We start from the raw sequence: 13795 nt of genomic DNA, 5'->3' as shown, positions 1-13795 counted from the left end.
CAAGGTTGTTTTGAACTCAGTCGGGTGAGCATTGGCTCTCTGACCAGGGGAGAGCGTCTGGTGAATTCTTGGAGGATTCTTGGACATACTTGTTTCTGGGTCCAGAGAAAAAAAGATGCAAAGTTGTCAGAATAGAAGAGGCTCCAAGTGGACACACGAGTGCAGGTGGCCAAGATGACTCAGTTTTCTGGGCTGGAACCTTGTCCCGCACAGGGAGAAAGATGTCCTTGACTCTGAAAACCTGGGACGTGAAACTACCTCTATTTATAAGTTTAAAATTTTTACTTCTATCTTGTTCCAAAAATGATTTAAGGTGGCTTATGGAGACACAAGGGCTTCCCAGGTGGTGCTAGTGATAAAGAGCCTGCCTGCCAATGCAGGAGACATAAGAGAAAGGCTTTGATCCCTGGGTGGGGAAGATCCCCTGGAGAAGGGCATGGCAACTCACTCCAGTATTCTTGCCTGGAAAATCCCATGGACGAGTAGCCTAGCGGGCCCAGTCCACAGAGTCAGCAAAGAATCTGACACGACTGAAGCGACTGAGCATGTATGCACGCATAAACTCACCCGCACAAGGATAAACAAAGATACCCTCTGGACTGGAGTGCATTTTACACACCTAATCAGTGCTTTGTCCACCGCCCGACTCTGCCCTGGACATCCTGTCTGTGGATATTCAAGGCACAGGAGATTTGGTTCCAGGAGATGGGGCAGTGAGAGAACAGAAGTGACCAAGCTTAGAAGATTCTCCTGTGAACCCATCTATGAAACAGAAACAGACTCAGACATGGTGAACGGACTGGTGGTTGCCAAGGGGGTGAAGGAGGGATGGAGTGGGAGGTTGGGGTTAGCAGATGTAAGCTTTTGTATATAGGATGGATAACAAGGCCCTACTGTGTAGCACAGAAGACTATTCAGTATCCTATGATAAACTCTAATGGAAAAGAATATTTTAAAAAGAATTCTCATACAGCAGAAATTAACAATATTGTAAGTCAAATATGCATGCGTGCTAGGTTGCTTCAGTTGTGTCCAACTCTTTGCGACCCCATGGACTGTAGTCTGGCAGGGTCCTCTGTCCGTGGGAGTCTCCAGGCAAGAATACTGGAGTGGGTTGTCATCTCCTCCAGGGGATCTTCCCGACCCAGGAATCAAAACCACGTCTCTTACATCTGGATTGGCAGGTGGGTTCTTTACCACTAGTGCCACCTGGGAAGTCAAGTCAACTATATACTTCAATTAAAAAAAAAACTGATAAAAGGATTTAAAAAAAATCCTCCTGTATTAGAAGAGACTGAAGAATGAGCCCAGGAGTGGAGGAGCTGAACAACATTGCAGAACCCCACGTGAGGGCAGAACCTCAGGGGAACAGCCTGCCCAGTCCCCTACACGGATCTGCCATGGGTCCGAGTGTCTCAGCCTCAGCAAGCTTGTCGTGGGCTGGCTTCTCATAGAAGTGTTGGCCTCAATGCTTTAAGGACCATAAGAGCTTAAATGAGAGAACAGAAGGTCCTCCCTGAAACCTCAGCTATAGGTTGAGGCCCACTAGTAGGTCAGGAAATCAACTTAGTCTTTGACCACTGATTTTTCATTAAGTGGAATAGAAAATTTTAAAAATTTAAAACTGCTGTTTCAGGATTGCTTTTTCAGGAACAGATCAGTATGTGTGTACAGGGTGGTGATGCAAATGTATTTCATATTCTGGGTCATGGTCAAAAAGCTTGAGAAGCGCTGAATTAGGCTACACTACTGTGAGGGAATAAGGCTGCCTTTTATATCAGCTTCTGATTCTGAAATAACGCCTTTTCAAATAAACTACACTGCATACTCCACCTTTTAAAAATTAAGAAAACTTATTGGAAATCATATGAAACTCACGATAAGGCTGCCCACCCAGCCTGCACAAACCGCCCCCCTCCAAAAAAAATCAGGTCTGAGAATGTTTTGTAATATTGGCTAATTCACATGAAAAGTCAAGTAACAAGAGCATGTGGGTAAAACATTCTATAAACCATTTGGCAAAATAAAAATCTAAGGTGGTCAAACAAAGACTGTTATGGGGTTTTTCCCTCAGATGTCTCAGATCCAAAAAGTCACCCCACTGCCACAACAGGCCAATTAAGACTGGTCTAATCAGGCTGCTGGTGGTCTCTTTCTGGAAGTTTCCATGGACGCAGGAGTCACAGTTTGTCTTCTCCTGCTGTCCTCTGCCCTGGTCCTCCTCTGCTACCCCATTCTCTTCTCATAGAAGCCCATATCAGAGCTCCTTCCCTTTTCTCTGAACATCTATCTGAACATAGCCTTATCATTTGTCAGGTTTCTCTCTTCTAGGAGAAAAAAGCTAAGGGTCAAATTCATGGCGCATCAGCATGCATTTGTGTATTCATCTCAGGCCTCATCTCATATCCTTATCCGTTTTTATTTTTTAATCTCCTGCTTCAATGTTATGCCTTCCTGCTACAGCCTTTCTGTCTCCTCTCCGTGTGTGTGTGTGTGTGTGTGTGTGTGCGCGTGCTAAGTTGCTTCAGCCGTGATCAACTCTTTGCAGCCCCATGGACCATAGCCCACCAGGCTCCTCTGTCCATGGGATTCTCCAGGCAAGAATACTGGAGTGGGTTGCCACGCCCTCCTCCAGGGGATCTTCCAGACCCAGGGATCAAACCTGTGTCTCCTGCATTGCAGGCAGATTCTTTACAGCTGAGCCACTGGGGAAGCCCAGGAGAGTTTATAAAATGAGTGTTTTCTACTCTAATTCTTTATTTTCTTTGTAGGAACTTTGTGATCTCAATCATTCATGATCCCATCTCAATATACCTGTAAAATTCTACTGATGTTTTGTTCCATTATGTTCTTTTGATACCCTGTGTTCGTCTCTGTTGATATAATTATCATTTGTGTTAAAATGGACTATTTTCCTTTATCTTCTTGACTAGGTTTGGATCTTCCTTATGAATTATGTCTTTTTCATCTTTGCATCAACTCTGTATTTAACAAAGGGCCATGCACACAGTGAATAAGTAATAATAAATGTTTGTTGACTGATTTAATGTAAACATTTAACTCAGGGTCAGTTAACCTATAACATAGGCCAAATACTAACATGTCCAACTTTGTGACCATAGCAGACACCATTAATTGATCACTGATCACAGTGTTCTTTCCCACTAAGCTGGGATATAATCCCTAAATCCTTCTCAACACAACTCTCTAGCCAGCAACTATGAATAGATCATTGCTGTTACACCACGGGAAATCTGTCAGCCTGGTTTTAACCTAATGTTACCTTTGCTATAAGCTGCATTAGCTGGTGCAAGACAAGTTCTGGGTCAGATTCAACATTCATCGAGTGCCCCAGAATGACCCACAGATGGTTTACAGAATCCCACCGGCAGAGTAGCCTACACTCCATGGGGTTGCACAGAGTGAGTGACACACACACATACACACACACAGTAGAGGTTGTTATGGATGAACAGTCAAGTTCTTCACGCTGTGATTTTACATTCTGTCTACTTTTTGAGAAGATAGATCCAGTTCTTTCCTCCACTTACCTTCCTTGGGGGAAATGGGCCTTTTTTCCTCCCCATGCTCCCCTTTGGAGTCTTGCTGTGGTCTCCAGGGAGCTCTGTGCTGACAGCATGATGAGCTGCTCGTGAAGGAAAAGCTATTCCCAACAGGATTGCATAATAGACACTTCACAATAGAGGAAGTGATAACAATGCTTACAAAAATGGGAAAAAAGCCAAGAACTAAAGATTTCTCAGCTCTATTTTCAGCAATACAGGTAGAATTATATCTTAAGAAGTTTGACTCTATGTAATTTAAAACTACTGATTTCGATATTTGGGGTCTTCTGTATTTGTTCTGTCTACTCATTTCCTTCTAAAGGGAAAAAGAGCAATTCCTTCTGAGGAAAAAAATGGAAAAGGTGACAATCCATGCCCCTCGCCCCTGCAAATTACTTAAACTGGAAAAGGTTCATTTAGAAATTAAGAAAGATCCTATAGCTCAAAGATTTCATATGACTAATATACATCCTTTTTTTTCACATAGAAAGCTTTTGGACAATTACAGCCTTGAGATGTGACAAAGATGCTGCAGCTGAACTTAAAAATCTGAACCTGGACAGGGCTTGTTGGCCTTTCTGTGAACTTCAGTTTTATTCTTAGGTCAGCTCCTTCCACGGAGGAATTGGAGCGTGGTTGTTCCCCACAGCACTAAATCTTTAAGTCAGTGGTGCTTTCTGCCATCCTGTCGGAACGACAAGGTGAATGCCAGGTTTTGATGGCTAGGATTCATGACCAAAGTCCCAGGTCTGTCTCAGGCCTCCTGTGTCACCTTTACTTACCCTCTTCAGGTTTATTCTCCTGTCTTTAAATAGTCTGACCAAAAAAAAAAAAAAAAAACAAACGAGCCAACCACATTCCAAGCCAGGGAGCTAATGTTGGGGAAAGTCCAGCCCCAAACAAGATTTGTGTGTGTGTGTGTGTGTGTGTGCATGCACGCTAGTCACTCAGTCATGTCCAATTCTTGGCGATTCCATGACTGTAGCCCGCCAGGCTTCTCTGCTTGGGATTCTCCAGGCAATAATACTGGAGTGGGTTGCCATTTCTGAAACAGTATTCACTGAATTCTGAAAGTAGCCAGCATCAATAGGAGCATAAAAGGCATCCCAGAGGATTATGGGCTATGAGGTTCAGGGGTTGTTGTGGTTACTCCAATTTACCTTGATTCATGGACCTAGCATTGCCGGTTCTTATGCAATATTATTCTTTACAGCATCGGACTTTACTTTTACCATCCACTGCCGAGTGTTGGGAGAAGGCAATGGCACCCCATTCCAGTACTCTTGCCTGGAAAATCCCATGGACGGAGGAGCCTGGTGGGCTGCAGTCCATGGGGTCGCTAAGAGTCGGACACGGCTGAGCAATTTCACTTTCACTTTTCACTTTCATGCATTGGAGAAGGACATGGCAACCCACTCCAGTGTTCTTGCCTGGAGAATCCCAGGGATGGGGTAGCCTGGTGAGCTGCCATCTGTGGGGTCTCACAGAGTCGGAACAACTGAAGCGACTTAGCAGCAGCAGCAGCAGCCGAGTGTTGAGAAAGAAGTTTCCGCTTTGGCCCAGCTGCTTCATTCTCACTGGAGCTATTAGTAATCACTCTCCACTCTTCCCCAGTAACATACTGGATACCTTCTGACCTGAGGGGCTCATCTTCCAGCGTCATGTCTTCTTGCCTTTTCATAGTGTCCATGGGGTGCTCCAGGCAAGAATACTGGAGTGGTTTGCCATTTCCCTCCTCCAGTGGACCACATTTTGTCAGAACTCTTCACTGTGACCCATTCATCTTGGGTGGCCCTGCAAGACATGGCTCATAGCTTCATTGAGTTGTGCAAGCGCCTTCACCACAAGGCTGTGATCCACGAAGGGGGAGGTTTAGGGGACTGGGTGCTAATCTGGGATTCGAGAAACTTGTGCTATGCCTGAAAGATAATACACGTCTCACCCTCTACTAGTTAAAATGCTTTTAAGCAGTACAGATAGAGAGCGATCTGCAGAATGAGGGCATGCAGCCATCTGTCACCACTCCTGATCCCCTGAACACACCTTCCTGTAAGCTTCCCTGAGGCTCTGCAGTTCTGCGGCCTGCAAAGGCATGAGGCTAGGAGAAGAGAGAGAACAGAGGAAAATGGTTTGCAGAGAGGTCTGGATACTCCTGTGTACATATAGTGAATATTTCATATGAGGCCAGTTAATATCGTGCTCCATTTTTCTGAAGAGGGAGGTCAAATATGTTATTGGTCCGAATATGTTTTATTCTGTCTTTGGCCCTCAGTCACTTATTCATTTATTTGTCTATCCATTTATCTATTCAGCCAGTATTTATTGAACACCTATTGTGTATCATGCTCTGTTCTAGGTGCTGGGGAGGCAGATAGAGATATAAAAGATATTCAAATAAAATGCTGTGAAGAAATATAAAGCAGTTATGGGGGGTAGTGAATAACAAGGCATATGAAAAAAAGTTGAAAGTGTTAGTCACTCAGTTGTGTCTGACTCTTTGCAACCCCATGGACTGTAGCCTGCCAGGCTTCTCTGTCCATGGAATTTCCCAGGCAAGGATACTGGAGCAGGTTGCCATTCCCTTCTCTAGGGGATCTTCCTGACCCAGGGTTTAAACCTGGGTCTCTTGCGTTGCAGGCAGATTTTTTACCATCTGAGCCACCAGAGAAGGCCAACAAAGCGTATATTGCCAAGTAAAGAGGTGGCTTATATTTGAAGGAACACAACAGAGATAATGAATTTGCATAATAGCTGTTAAAAACAGTGTTTTTGAGTCTTAGCTGTCTTTAATTTTTTGGTATTCAACTTATGAAACTTTCATTCTGATAGTCACTATATAAAAGAATCAGTTTCCCCTATGATAAAACTAAACCATGCTATTTTTAACAATAATGTATTATATAAGAGTATATATTATGTCAATTATTACTTAAGTAATTAATTTCCAAGATGTCACAGGTTGGGTTTTCCAGAAACAGATGCTGAGATAGAGTTTTGATGTGTAGGGTTTTTATTAGAGACTATCATCTGTGGAAAGGAGATGGAAGAAGTGGAATTTCTTGAAGGAAAGGGTCAAACTACAATGCAGACTAATAACAACAGCCCTGCAGAGAGCTCTGGAGCAGAAATGACCGTCAGAGTGGTACCAGGTTGGGCTGAAATGGCTGGGCCTCTGTCTCTGACCACGATCGGTCAATGGATGTGGGTCCCCCAGGAAGAGCATGCACTTGGCCAAGTCAGCCCATGGCTGATGAGACAAGCAGGATATGGTGACACTAGCGTCTCTCCCCAGGATCTGAGAACAAGAACTTTGCCTCTCCCTCTGCACGTCAGTTTCTTGAATGACAGCGGGAAGACAGCAGTGATCAAAATGCAGCTATAGTTATGCTTTAAGCTTAACTTTCTACCAAGTCTTTAACAAGAGCTGGTTAATTCTTTAAAAAAATTTTTATAGTATTTTAGATGAGTTCTAGGTTCATAGCCCCCACATACACAGATTCTCCCCACGTCCATATCCCACACCAGATGGTACATGTATTATTATCAGTGCACCTGTGCTGACATCATTGTCATCCAAAGCCCCTAGTTCATGTTCGGGTTCACCCTTGGTATCGTACCTTCTGAGTTCAGGTAAACGTATGATGACATATACCCACCGCCATAGTGTCACGAAAAGTCTCTCTGCCCTAAAGTCCTCTGTGCCCTGCTGATTTTTCCCTCCCTCCTCCTCAGCTTCTGTCAAGTACAGGGCCGTTTGCTATCTCCATTGTTTTGCTTTTTCCTGAATCTCGTACAGCTGGAATCATACAGCCTCACCACAGTGGCTTCTTTCAGTTAGTAATATACCCTAAGATTCCTCCACATCTTCGTGATTTGAGACCTCATTTCTTTTTAGTGCTGAGTAATATTTCAGTGTCTATATGGACCACAGTTCATTTATTCATTAGTTTATTGAAGGACATCTTAGTGGCTTCCAAGATTTGGCGATTATGAATAAAGCTGCCGTAAACATCTGCGTGCAGGTTTTTGTGTGGATGTACAGTTTCAGTTCGTTTGGGTAAATCCCACGGAGCACAACTGTTGGGTCATATGGTAAGAGCACATTTAGTTTTATAATAAAAGGACAAACTGGCGACTGCACCCTTTTATAATCCCACCAGCACCCAATGAGACTTTTTGTTGTTCCACAGCCTCGTCAGCACTTGGTGGTGCCAGTGGGTTGGATTTTGGTCATTGTAATATGTGTGTAGTGCATTAATTCTCCTTTAATTAAAATTTTCTGACGTTATCACATATTTCAAAGACTTTCTAATTTTAAGTCTTTGAGTAATAAAACCCTGAGAAAATTAAGCTGCTTCAATAGCAACTAGTTTTTGAGTACTACAACCAGGTCTACCTGGATGAAAAGACTGTTGTTTTTTTTTTTTTTAATTATTTTCGGTAAATAATTGGAGAAGGAAATGGCAACCCACTCCAGTATTCTTGCCTGGAGAATTCCATGGACAGAGGAGCCTGGCAAGCTACAGTCTATGGGGTCGCAAAGAGTCAGACATGTCTTAGCAACTAAACCACCACCACCTAAAGTGGGCTTCCCTGATGACTCAGACTGCAAAGAATCTGCCTGCTAATGCGAGAGACCCAGGTTTGATCCTTGAGTTGGAAAGATCCCCTATATTGAAAAGATCCTCCAATATTCTTGCCTGGAGAATTCCATGGACAGAGGAGTCTGGCAGGCTACAGTCCATGGGGTCACGAAGAGTTAGATACAACTGAGCGACAAACACTTTGGTAAATCATAGATAAAAACAAAATATTAAACCAAGTGATGAAAAAACAGTATTTATTAATGTTGACATAAATATTTATGGGCTGGGATTACTTTCAATTCAAATACTAAAATAATTCTAAAGCTGTGTATCAAAATGACCAATTAATAGATAAAGTTGCTTTGGGTACAGGTTAAGTAAAACAAATTTAAAGACTGATTAGAATTCTTCATATTGATTTTTTCAAAAGATGCTTAAACTTGGCAGAGTTCTTTGGGAGTACAGGTAGAATCTGAAATATTGAGAAAAACAGCAAGATCCAGGGCTAGTGTGGTTATTGAATTTGGGGACTGTGGGTCTGCCTGGAGCAGGAATGGGATGCAGAGATGCTGACACTGACCTGGGTCTTGAAGGATGAAAAGACCCTTGGTTGTCTCTCTGTGCCAGCACTGATGTGGGGGAGGAAATCCAGGACTTGGAATCCAGGTTCCTTACTGACCTCTCCACTGATCAAGAAAAGGTTGCTTGTAGAACTTTAACAGCATCTCTAGCATTGCTCTTTAAAAAAAAAAAAAATCCAAACTATTTTCTAGATTTTTTTTCCCCAAAATAGGGCAGATCTGCAAAGATGGAAAGAAGAGGAAATACTAAAAATAACTTTCCCCAATTAGTGATAGCCAAACACATATGGTAAGATGGAAATAGTTTCCAATCGCCCAAAGCAGAACTGTGAATTCCCCAAGCACAGTGGGTAATTAGAAACAGCCCTGACATTCTCAAGGTGCAGTTGGGACAATGCAGTCTGACCTGGTAGGGACTCCGAGCATCACCTCCACGCAGACATGGACTGACGTCAACTGACTCTGAAACCATTTATATGTGTTATTTTATTTCACAAAGGCCTGGGTGCTGGCTTTCTTCTTGGAAATCAGAAATCCTGCATCTCAAAATAGAGATTCTAGGGCTGGAATGTGGTCAGGATTGCACATCTCCTGAAGCCCAGAGGCAGGGGCGCGGCCGTCTCTTCTCAGTTGGCAGGGTTTTGTTTTCCACTGTGGTGGGGAGGGGCGTGGAGGAGAGCCGCCTGTGTGGGCGGTGGCACCGGGGGAGGGCGCTGAGGCTGCCAGGACAGCCTGGAGGTGCGTCACTCTGGGCTTTGGCCCAGATGACCAGCTGGTTACCCAGCCTTGGCGATTGGGCTGCCACCCAGCCAGCTGGCCGGGGCCACCTGCCAGGCCTGCCTCCCCAGGCGGGGAGGGTCGGCAGCTATGACCACTGGGGCTGCCAGACCACCAGACGGGGAGGCAGGCAGCCTGCCCCCACCCCGACGGCAGGGTTGCCAGCCACCCTTTGTCCTTTGATGGTCCCCAACACTCACTTCTCTTTCCCCACTCTCCTATTCCCAGTGCATTTCAACCAGCACAAACCTGTGAGTGGTGGTTGGTGAAATACCACATTGCTCTGTACAGGTCAATGGCCAGTGACCGTGCCCGAGGGTCCCTTACCGCCGGGCATGTCTCCAGGGCCTCCAGGGCTTCCCCAGAGTCCCATCGGTCAGATAGGTCTGCGTCCAACCCGCTTGGTTGTTCAATGTTGTGAACCTGATGTCTGCCCACAACCGTAATCGCTTTCTTTTCCTTTCTTCCACTGACTCTTATTTTCCTATCTTGTTCACTCACTCAGTCATGTCCAGCTCTTCGTGAGCCCGTGGACTGCAGCCAGCCAGGCTTCTGCGTCCTTCACTATCTCCTTCAGTTTGCTCAGACTCATATCCATTGAGTTGGTGATGCCATCCAACCAACTCATCCTCTGCCGCCCCCTTCTCCTCTTGCTCTCAATCATTCCCGGCATCAGGGTCTTTTCCAGTGAGTTGGCTCTTCACATCAGGCTGCCAGAATACTGGAGCTTCAGCGTCAGCATCAGTCCTTCCAATGAACACTCAGGGTTGATTTCCTCTAGGATTGACTGGTTTGATCTCCTTGATATCCAAGGGACTTTGGAGAGTCTTCTCCAACACCACAGTTGGAAAGCATCAGTTCTTTGGTGCTCAGCCTTCTTTATGGTCCAGCTCTCACTGTTTTGGCCGCCCTCCTCATCCCACGTTCCAGTGAATGACCTGCAGCCGAGGATCCTTTCTCTCAGAACTCTGGGCTTGCTCCTCTCCTCCTTCTGAAGGACAGGACACCGCCTTCCTCTGCCTCATCCTGCAACCCCTCCTCCTCTGCCCATGGGGTTCTGATCAATCTCATCAGGGACAGCTAGGCCGACCTTCCCTGGGGGGAGGGGCCCTGCAGACGTCACACGGCCAGACCCCCCAGGTTCTGAGACTTGTTTTCCCTGGTGCCTCTACTCAGCCTGCTCAAGACTGAAGCACCTGGACTGACCTCTTTACTCCCCGCCATTCGTCGTTTCACCTAAAACTTGTAAACCAAGGCTGACTGATCCGGGTTGGGCTGGCATCCACACTGCCTGCAGCTCCCTCTTTGGATGTAACAACCTCCTGGTCCCTGAAGCCACCGTGGTTTCGCAGTGGATGGGTGAACATACCTGTGCGGAGGATCCACTGAGCATGGGATTCCGTGTGTATAAGGCAGCGGAGGCCACGCCCCCACAGACCTCGAGTTTCTGGTTCAGAGAAAGAGGAGCATGATCTGAAGGCAGGGGTCGGGGTAAAAAAATGGGATGAGGGAGAGAAACAGGCGTCCTGGTAGGGGGAGCTGTCCCCTTGGCTGGGGGGTGATGAGGGGAGGGTCCTGGGCCTGGGGAGGGGCCCAGGGGAATCAGAGTCCTGGCTTTGTAACTTCACTCTGCCTCAATTCCTCCAGCTCTAATATGGACAGAATCATGCCTGCCTCACAGAATTGTCATAGGACTGATCACTTGAGCTCCTCCAGCCCCTGGCATGTGATAAACAAGGAGTGGACAGGAGTGCTCGCCTGGTTTCACGGAAGAGACAGCCTCTGACCAGCTGGATGCAGACATGGGTGCATGGGGTGTTCGTGCAGGCTGGGGACTCGGATCAACCAGGCACTGTTCCCACTGTAGAGCTCCTAAAAACCCAATGATTTAAGTGATGCCCTAGTCTTCCATGATACTATTTTTTTCTATTTCCCTTTAAACACACGGGTCTCAAAAACAATGACCAAATAAGGTTCCTAACGAAAAAAAAAAAAAAGCACACAAGGAAGGACTGTGGACTTCCCAGGTCTACAAGTACCACCTGCGGGTGGGAGACAGTGCGGACAGGGTTCGCCCAGGGAGAAGCGTTTCTCCAAGAGACCACTAGGTGGCGATAGAAGCACACGGAGGCAGCGGGACTGGCCGCGTCCAGCGCTGCCGGTGCCCGACAGGTGAGTTCGGGTCTGGGTGCCGCGCTGCTCCCTGCAGCCTCTCGAACCCCACCCCAAGCCTACTCCTCCCTCCCTTCCTGCTCGTCTCTCTTCAAATATTTCCTAAAAGGCTAATAATGTGTCTCAGGCACGCACAGGCACTAAGGAGCACAAGTGTATGGGAGATTCTATGGAAAAACCCAATCTTTTACATAGGTCTGTTACTGTGTAGTCGCTTCAGTCAGGTCTGACTTTTGCCACCCCATGGACTGTAGCGCTCCAGGCTCCTCTGTCCATGGAATTCTCCAGGCAAGAATACTGGAGCAGGTAGCCTTTCCCTTCTCCAAGAATCTTTTCAATTCAGGGATCGAACCCAGGTCTCCTGCATCGCAGGCAGATTCTTGATGGTTTGAGCCTCTGGGAAGCTGAGAGGACAGTTCCTGGCTCCCTGCTCCCTGTGGCTTTATTAGGAGTCTGTGTCAGCTGGGTTCTGGGTAATTGGGTTTGATGGCTCAGCCTGGAGTTGACTGACATTCCAGAGGGATGCTGAGCCTGACTTAATCACAGTGCATTTTACATGGAGTATGCTATGAACTGTGGTGCCCCTGTGACCTTGGGCAAGGGCATGTTTGGGGCGGGGCGTGAAGTCTGCTGTTAGAACGGGGCTGTGATGTGTAAGAAGGGCTTAGACTTAGGACGCTGGCACTTAAGTGCCACTCCAGCTTCTTTGCTCCCCGTGGACTTGAGACAGCACCTGGAGACGGCTTGTGGTGGAGTTCTACGATGGCCCCAGAGCTTCCTGCCCCTGGTGCACGTGCTGTGAGTGGTCCCCTCCACTGTGTAGTGCCTGCAGATGTGGGGGGTATGAAGCCCATATTATCTCATGGTGGATGGCAGAGGTGAGGGGTCTGCAGAAGTCATCAAGGTACTGAATCAGCACCCGAGTGGGCCTGGTCTAATCAGGCGAGAAGGTGCAGAGGTCAGAGACAGAAGTCAGGAAGAGACAGACATCAGAACAAACTTCACTGTTGTGGAGAAGACCACAAGCTAGAGAATGGCCCCAGCCAACAGACTGGCAGGACAGCTGGGACCTCGCTGCTATGATCACAGGGGCTCTGGCCATCACTCCCAGGGTAATCCTTGGTGGAAGTGTGTAGGGGTGGGCTAGAAGATGCCCTGAGTGCAGCCCATGAGACCCTGAGCAGGGCCAGGCTGGACCCCTGACCATGGAAACATGTCGACTTAAGTTGCTCAGTTTGTAATAGTTTGTTTGGCAGCAGCAGCATAAAATGAACTCAGGACTTGCCCAGCTCCTTGGCACGATCGTCATGAGGACTAGGAAAAGGTATGCAAAGCACCTAGCAGGTAGGAGGCTGCTCATGAATGGTAGCTTTTAGTCACATAACCTGTAATTGTCCCATTCTTTTTTTCCCAGCGAACATGAATCTCTCTGTTTTGAATGGATCTTGTGAAATGTTCAGAACTGCTGAGGGGCTTGAATGAAAGGATGCGTCACTCACTCCAGGTTGGGACAGGAGTTGGGACACAGTGAACCAGGAGTGACAGAGTCAGTGGTGGTGACTTTGCAACCATGATGATGTTTACCCTGCTGAAAATTAGGAGTATTTCTCAATAGGACCCAGATCTATTTTCCCCCTTAAAACCACGTTTGATTTCCTTCACAAGTAGCTTTTCTTACAGAAGAACCAGAAACCATGATCGAATCACACACCGGGTAGAAATGAACGTTAGATATAACCTGTTCCAACATCTTCAGGTTACAAATGAAAAACAAACACAAAAACCCCTGAATCTGAAGCAGCTTTGTTTAAGGCCGCAAAGCAAACCAGTGGTAGGATGAGGCACCGGATTCAGGTATCTTGATGCCAAGGCCATTTCCACAGATCCAAATACTTAGTTCTCTTCTGAAATTTTCCCTCTATTTAAGATTCAGGGCCCTGTTAGCTCACCAAGTGTCAGCATTCTCGTCCCCTCTCCCGCATCTAAAAGTTACCTGGGCAATTAAAATGGATTTGTAACATTTGTTATACAAATAGAAATAGGTTCTATGCAAATGCTCAGTGGATGAGTTTCCTAGGAGACTCGTGAGAAGTAAACAGCCAGTAAACAGGAA

The sequence above is a fragment of the Bos indicus x Bos taurus genome, chromosome 24, assembly GCF_003369695.1.
Source record: "Bos indicus x Bos taurus breed Angus x Brahman F1 hybrid chromosome 24, Bos_hybrid_MaternalHap_v2.0, whole genome shotgun sequence".
Classification (NCBI taxonomy): Eukaryota; Metazoa; Chordata; class Mammalia; order Artiodactyla; family Bovidae; genus Bos; species Bos indicus x Bos taurus.
This window is presented reverse-complemented; position numbering follows the sequence as displayed.